The 8,504-nt window shown below is 43.6% G+C and overlaps 1 long non-coding RNA gene across 1 annotated transcript; it reads left to right on the top strand.

The window, feature by feature from the left end:
• Positions 1-38: 38 nt before the first annotated feature.
• Positions 39-8,310, top strand: LOC134547080 (uncharacterized). The gene is made up of 2 exons (XR_010079367.1): positions 39-171; positions 304-8,310. It is a non-coding gene; the product is annotated as an uncharacterized LOC134547080 (long non-coding RNA).
• Positions 8,311-8,504: the final 194 nt, after the last annotated feature.

The raw sequence follows: 8,504 nt of genomic DNA, 5'->3' as shown, positions 1-8,504 counted from the left end.
CTCAGCCCGAGCCCGGCTTCATCGCCGCCCGCGGAATCGGCGTCCGCACAGCAGCGTGATGAGCGATGGACACAGGACACAGAACACAGGCTACGGAACACAGCGCCGCGGGTGCGCTGGACCCCGGTAGAACCTTGCTGGGACACGCTGGTGCTGGGGTACCTCGTGCAGGTGGGACTTCCTGAGCATCAGTTTCTGCCCGTTGTCTCTGGTCCTATTGCTTGGCACCACCGAGCAGAGCCCGGCTGCTCTTCAAATGATGCCCAGGAAGTTCCACTTGGATACGGGCTCCTTGCTGTGCAGGTGACCTAGCACTGGAGCAGATTGCCCCCAGCGTTTGTGTAGTCTCCCTCACTGGATGTGTCCAAGAACCATCGCAACCAAGATGCGATCCTGTGCCGTGTGCTGTAGGCTGGGCCTGGAGCTCGGTGTGGTTCCGGGCAGCCACAGCGGGCGGTGTGCGGCTGCCCCCACAGCTTCGGCCCTCTGGAACTGCGGGTGCCCGAGGCATCCAGCGCCCGCCTGTGAGCAAGCCAGGTGTTTTTCCAGCTAGAATGGGTGGGGTATGGAGAAATGGGAGTAGGTGTGGACACCTTTTTTGCCGAGATTTCCATGTGGCCCTGTGTTAAGCTCTGCCCCTGTAGGATGGGGTGGCCCAGAGGCCATCACGCTGCCCTGTGTCTTGGCTTTTCCTGCTCGTTCCCAGCAACGCTCCATCCTCCATCCGCCCTGTTCAAGCCTGGTCATTCCATGCAAGTCTTCCCTGCCCTGCTGTGTTCAGACGCTGACCCTGTGTGTCCTCTGGGGGTGTTTTGTGTGTGTCTGCTGTGTGACCGGCCCTTGGACCAGCTCCTCAGCGCTGGCCTGGGTCGTTTGCGCGGGGAACAAGGCTGGAGGAAAGGACCGAGGTGTCACATGAAAAGTGACAGCAGGCAGCAAGCGGGGCTGGGGCACAAGAGGGAGATGAGTGATACGGGCTGTGTAACCTGCTGCTCTGTGAGTGAAACTTGATAAAAGCCAGGCAGCAGAGCCCCCAGTGAGGCCCCTGGGACAGCAACCTTCCCTTCCCGCCCTCCTCCCCTACCCACACACACTTAGGAAGTTTCCCATGTGCCTTCTGCCTTGGCTTTCAGGTGAAACACTTGCACATAAACTGTTCCTTTCCAGCCTCATGACAGGCCATTGGCATCTTAGGAAGCTTTAGGTCAAGGCTAAAATTAATAATGGAAGAAACAGTTGCAGACATGGCTGTGTGAAAGTAACCAAACAACAGCAAAATGTCACCTGAGCCAGGCAGCATTGCCCATACCTTGCAAGGACCTGTGCAGAGAGGACAGTGTGAAAGGGAACAACATAACTATGACTTTGCAAGAAGGAGAGGAGAAATGGGAGAAAGAATGGAGATGGTATATGAGGGTGTGTTTGAGTGTGCAGAAATCATCTAAGTAGGCCCCAAAGTTGTAACAAAATTATTTGTTACACAAGTGTTTTGATTCCAAAGCATATGTGAGAACAAAATATAAAAACAAAGAAGTTCTCTTTGCTTTTCCCCTCCTAATTTATAGATAGATATGGATAAATGCAGACAATTTAAATCTGAGTCTAACCTTCTGGTCTGCATGACTTTAAGCACGAGTGGTTGGCTGTACCTTGCATTACTGGTGGCTTTCTGGTAGTACAGGGAGTACAGGCAGGTAAGCACCTGGCAGAGAGCAAGCCGAAGCTGTTCTTTTGTTGTTTCTGTGAGAACAAGTGCTCACACAAAGCAAACGAGCAGTGCACACAGTGGGGTGTCCAGCCTGCATCCTACTGCTGTCCCCTCTTCCCACGTGCATCTGCCTGGGCTGTGCAGCCTGCCTGGAACCCACAGCTGTTTCACTCCTGAATGAGGCAAAGGGGGTTTTGTTTCCTTGCTATTTTCTTGAGCAGATGGTTGCCATAGTCAGCCCGAGTGTATTTTTCCTAGTTTCTCTGCTCAACAGCAATTCTTAATTCTCTGTTCTATCATGAAATACCATGAACCAGTCATTACACCTTGCCAAGAAAAAGAGGCAGTTTGGAAGGCCTATGTTGTTCAGTGTTCCTGTGCTGAGGAACTTTGGCTGATAAAGCAGCAGGACCAAAAAATTACTCTTTTTCCGAAAAGGTAAAATTGTTTTGTTAACACAAGTCAAAATAGCTGGTACAAAGTATCATTATGCCTTTAGATCACAAACATACCACATCTGAAGATATTTTCTGTTTTTATGATCAGAGTGTTATGAATTTGCAAGCCTCGGTTTCACAGTTCAAGGGATGATGTGGTTTGCTTACAAGTTTCATTGGTTCTTGACCTTACTGGTTTGCATGTATCTGCATCTAAATTCAAAGCTAACTAGAAAAACTGCTAAGTAATGTTGTCTTCCTGAAAAATGTGTGAATTCAGCCAACTTACTGAATTGACGCAGTTGGTGACATAATTTAATGTACAGAGAGCAGTGTCTGTACCCTTCAGTCTTGCAGCTCTAACAGCTGTCAACATGTAAGCACTTACTCCACAAAAATAACAGTTCTGTGATTGCTCTGGTCATATGTAGGGTTCTAATGTCCTGCATCCCTCCCCAAATGGGGGAATTTGAATGAAATGCAAATGGGATATTTGAATGAACACTGCTGAAAGGTTAAGGTCAGGGGTTATAAGGAATGTTAAACAAATGGGTCTTACAGAGACCTACTGGGAGCATGGTAGAAAACAAAATGTAGAGCTGCTTTTGGGACTTGCCTATTCCACTTGCTGAGACCCCACCTGAATCCTGCTGTATGGTACAAATATCTCACCTGACACAAAGCAGCAGCTTCCCTCTGAAGGGAAGGGAGCTTAACAGTGGGCAACAAATGCCCTTCGTAGCTTTTAAAAAAATCCTGTACTCCTGAAAATGCAACTATGAACATCTTCCAACAAGCCTGCATTGCTGACAGTGACAGGTAGTGGTGATCCAAAACAAGGAACAAGGAAGCAAAAGCTGGAAAAGGTATCCTCTTTCTTATGCCTCAGTTCAGGAAACGGATCTCTTCTAATTTATCTGCAGATCAGCCTAAATCACAGGCCACATGGTGGCTTCATCCAGCTTCATGGTAATTGTTTCTGCTGTGACTCAGACCTTTCCAGATCCAGTCATCACTTCTCTAGTGACACAAAATAACCTCACTCATAGGTCTTTGATGTAGAAATCTGAGGCATACAAAAACCAGCTCCAGATGAGCTATTCCCCAGTGTGCTTGGCAGGCACCTTGTAGTAGCCAAGTGTGTGTGTGATTCACAGAACACTGTGAGCTATTGCAAAGCTTTGGAGGGATAGGTAAGCGCCTTTATTGGCTCACTGTGGCCAAAACAACACATATACAGAGAAGTACCAAACAGTCTTGTGAGCTCATCTCTGTGTGCCGTCACACACTCAGGTCAGGTAGTGCAGACTCTTGCTCAGCTGATACACCATTGGATACCCTGCCAAATCTCTGAACCCAGCTAACAATAATCCAGCTGACAGCTGATGCTGATCCTTACCAAGTTACAGTATAAGACAGACAAAGTAAAAGATAGGTTACTGCTGGCTTTCTGCTTTGCTTGCAGGTGACCCATAGCATCAAGGGTGTACAATACCTTGTAATCGTTGCTTTGCATGGCTTCCCCATGAACAAACACAGCAATTGTTTTGGGATTTTAAGTCATCCTCGGTACAAGGAGATGTGGTATATCCAAATCTGTAAGACAGGAACATTTGAGATAATCTTGCTACTCCCTTGGCACTGAAACAAGTTAAAATCTGGAGACCTTTCTGTCCTGAAACTGTGATCTCAGATCCAGTCAGACTGCAGTGACAGATTAGAGGAGATTAATATCTTGTCCTGTCAGGAGATAGACAGGAGATAAAACTTTCAAGGTTTCACACTACCACATTTCCTCTTGAAAGAGGCTACTGGTATCATTTACATCATTCAATACCACTCTGAGAAGGTACCCCTTAAGTTAATTTAGTTAATATACCTTAGGACAAGAAACACAATATGAAATTATTGCCATCAGCCCATAAATCAGTTAGAGCAAATTACAGCAGTGGTTCTCCCCTGAGTAAGAGATGTACTAAATGCTTTCGAAATTATTAAATACTTTCCAAATTTTAAGTGGCTTACTTTGTACCTTTACATTTTTCTAACACAATGGACCAAATTTAACCATCATGTATGTGCTGCCATAACTGACATTGCCTTTTCTTGCACCAAAGGCTGAGTTTGGACCAGTTCTCTCCATACAAGTTTCACTTAATGAGAAAGACATGACCCAGATTTCAGACGGAACAAATAAGCGGAAAATTCCTAGCCTTGTTGCCATAGTTACTTGAAACCTGCTGTTAAAGAAGGCAGGAAGAAAGGGAAAAGGATGAAAAGTAGGAAAAGAAGAGAGCAGCATCATGGTCAGGCTTAGGCTATGTGATACAGAGAGCTGATGATCTGGAAGGAGCAGGACCTCAGTGATGACACCCAGAGCAGGTTATTGAGAAAACCAGTATTTCTGCCTTCTGGTTGCTATTCAGTTGATTCCATGGACATTGGTTATTTTTAAGCAGTTACCACAGTGACAATGCACCGGTAGGTGTTAGATCTGCAAAGGCAAGAAGGGGTTGGGTGGGGAGAGACAGACTTCTCCACAATTAATTTAATAAAGAAATTGCCTAACTTTAAAGACTGATTGCTGTTCTACTTTATGAGATTGTAACACTTGCAGCAATGTCTTGCTCAATCAGAATAAACTTTTCAGCCTTTGTGCAAGTTGGCAGCAGACATACTCCAGCTCTAAAGAAGCAGAACTGCAGTCATATTGCATCAGGCAGGGAGCACTGTTCTTCCCCAAATTCAGATAGGACCAATGCACCCTGTGAGACACAAGCTGAAAACCTAGGAGAGCTGTTAACTGTGCTTGTGAATATTTCTGTATTACTGTTTTATATTCAACTGCTAACTTTAATGTCTGTCATATGAGCATGAAGAAACAGACTGTATTCATTAAGGGCTTTGGACTAAGTGACATGAACATAGCACTCTAATAGGTTTTTTTAGTACTTGTCCCTATCTCCTCTTTTTATTCCTGCTCTTTTTGACTGCCTTCACATTCTTAGAACTGGCATGGAAAGAAATAACCAGTGTCTGCACCTGTAGCAGTGTAAAACAGATTCAAATACCCTGGAAACACACACAGTTCAAGAAATGCATTTGGTAGTTTGATGCTCTACGTATTAGTTGGACCATAATACAGTTTGCAGCAGCATTCATGCAAGAACCCAGGGAAAACACTGGAGTAGTTACAAGACTGGTCTGTCCTAGTCTAGGACTGTATTTTCAAAGCACTTTATTTCCATGTCAAAACCTATCCTGGTCCCATGGAGAAAACTCTCCCTTTTTTTACTGCCTTTTCTGTCTCTAAACTTACTGAGACTTCCCTCCCACACCCAATTCTCTGCTGTGCTGTCCTTGCTCAGATGACACCATTGTGCTTGGTATAGGTAACAAAAGCTAACCCTCAATGCTGCGGAGAACTACATTTTACTATGAGTGTGTTTTCTCTGAGAGCTGGCAGGTTGTATTGGTAGCACTGTGGCCGAGAGATTTTTTTGCTGGTCTTATAGCAGGGAATATTCACTTTATAGAGAACTCTTAGAAGTATAAAACCTCCAAAACAAAAACAAAAAAATAACAAAAAAACCCCCCCAAAATAACAAAAAAATAACAAACCCCAAACCAAAACATACTCCAAAAGCTCCCAAAACAACTCCCCAAAAAACCACCACCCATATATAGCAGCGTTGGCTAAAATGATTATAAAGCATGAGACAGTTATGTGAGGTTGAACAAAATTCATTATCTGTAGGTGTTATTGCACTCATTAAAAATCCTTGCAAGTAATTTCTTCTCTTCCAACCACACAATTATGGTTATTGCTTTCTGTCATGTAATTACCATGCTACCAAATGATTTCCACATTCGAGTCATAAATCATCGAACTTCCAGATCAAGGACACTCAATCTTGCAATAGCAGAGGAGATTGTGAGCTATTTTGATGCCATAGTCAGTTACCATCTTAGGGCTTCCCTTTAAAACTTGACTCAAGACACCTCCAGCTCAAACTGGGGAGAAAGGGGAAAACACAGACTGAGACTTTAGCTGGCACTCTCTCCTACTTGAATTCCTAAGGGTGTTGCATTCCTTACCACCTGTGTAGCAGGACTTGTGCAAAAAGGTGAGAAATTCTTTTCTGTCTAAAGATGTGAAAGAAGACAGCAGCTGTTGCTATGGCAGTAACCACTGCAGCAGGAGAGGAAAGGCCACGTGGTTCCCAGTCTTACTGTGGTGGAGCAGAGGCAAAACACACAGGGAGAGCAGCACAGGTTTCTAGTGACAGGATATAACCTACAGATGAAAGTTGTTATTAAACCAAACTGTGAAGTTAAAACCAAGTAGGTATTTCAGAATAATGGCAAATACAGACAAGCCCTGTAATCTTATAAATCAAATGCAAATACTGAGCTCTTACTTATAATTTATCAGTGAAACTCACATAGCCCCATTCTTTCATCCAGTGCTACCTGAGGGGAATAAAGAAAGAACAAAAGAAAGCCATTAGCACCATTAAGGTATTCAAACTCAAGAATACACCATCTCCAGTCCTCTTTAAGCTCTTGTTCCCCTTTTTGGATTATCCCAAGCAGCCCCATTCTAAGACGGCCATACGCCAGTGTGTTTCAGTGTTTTGTGCCAGAGTAGGGTGCAGACTAATCATACAATTATTTATTGCAATAATTCCTTTTAATAATATTCCAATAATCCCCCAGCTTCCAGCACCTTTAAACCAAGAAGTAGTATGTAAATGGCTTGATAAATAATGCTTTGATTAACACAGGCCACAAGCCAGTTGGTGGCACTCTGCTCATATAAACTATTTTTGTCACTAGGCAAACTGACAGGCAATGAAAATCCAGCCCAGACTGGATTTCCCTTCCTAAAGAGGGTTTGGTCCCTTGAAGTCCCACGAAAAATGCTTTGCTGCCACCCCTTCCCCCTTTTTAAGTCTCTGTGGGCTGCAGGAAGCATCCCTGGCATAACATTCAATCAAAGCAAGGTAAAGCCCACTTTCCACCTGCAATTGACTCTTGCTCTAGCCCAGTATGAAAGATTTTGAGCCTTGTCATAGTGAATGGATAAGGGGAAGAAAGAGAGAGGCAGAAGGAAATAAAGTATGGTACAGCTAGCAGGAAAATTAGAGAAGGAACTCTTGCAAATGGTATTCTCTGGGTAGAGAAGCAAAGACTATCAGGAGCTAAGAAACAGTGATAAAGCAGGTGAGAGCAGAGTAGAGCCTGTACTGCAAGCTTCATAACACATTTCACACCTGGGAAGTTCATCTAGGTTATTTTTCTCTCCAGAAGTAACATAACAAACTATGAGGTGCCAAGATAATCAGTGTCCTTATCGGCTTGTGTCTCACTATTCATTTGTACAGAAGTCTAACAGTGCTTCTATTCCAGGAGATGGGAGGGCTACTTTTGTGACAAGACAGCAGCACTGACAGGGCAGCTTTATGCAGTAACTTCTCTAAAGCAGCAGCAGTCAGTACCAGCTTTAGCCACCCAGCAGACATGCCCTATTAGCCTCTTCCTTGTATGTCCATCAGGAACTGTTGCCATCACAACGGAAGACGGTAAATTAAGACTTGCTCTTATTGCTAGAAGACAATATGTAATCTTGACTGAGTTGCATAATGAGAGCTCTGAATTCAACCCTGCCTATCACACCAGGATTATTCAGTCTAAGTACCCGTACACTCTTTTAGTTTTAGGTATTAGAATCCAGAGGACACTTACCTAAATTCAGTACACACCATTTCCTTTTTCAGCCTGCTTTTGCTTGATGCTGTTACAGTAATAAAGTGACACTCCATAATAAAATTTCACTTTTGGGTCTGTTATCCCAGTATGAAAAACAAAATTTTTCCAAGTGTTCGAGAGTTTTATTGCCATTTGGAACATGTTTATTGTTCAAAAACACTGCACTGAAAAAAAGTCTGTAACATACGTTCTCACATTCTTTGTCAATTTTATCTTTATAGCAATGTAACTTTCAGGCAGATCATGCAGGAAAACCACTCTCACAATGAAGTCAAAAACTACTGAAAGGCACTTTGTGTCTTTCAGATCATAGACTCCAAACAAGTTTAGTTTTTTGCCTGTGTAAGAATCACATACATCTAGAATAACTCAAACAGTAGGAAAAAATAAAATCCACATAGAACTTCTTAAAGAACATTATCAGGCTTTGTTGCCTTCCTTCATTCAGTGCTATGCTTTTGTTTTTCCAAGCCTTCTTTAAATTGTGTGCGACATAAAAATGGATGTTAATGAAGTCTCTTTACTGAGACAAGGCATGCAGTGAGGGAAGAGGGATGGCTGCTCACTTCCTGGCTTCCTATCTACAC

The sequence above is a fragment of the Prinia subflava genome, chromosome 2 (genome assembly GCF_021018805.1).
Source record: "Prinia subflava isolate CZ2003 ecotype Zambia chromosome 2, Cam_Psub_1.2, whole genome shotgun sequence".
Classification (NCBI taxonomy): domain Eukaryota; kingdom Metazoa; phylum Chordata; class Aves; order Passeriformes; family Cisticolidae; genus Prinia; species Prinia subflava.
The sequence above is the reverse complement of the archived record's forward strand: the minus strand, read 5'-3'. Positions and strand labels throughout refer to the sequence as shown.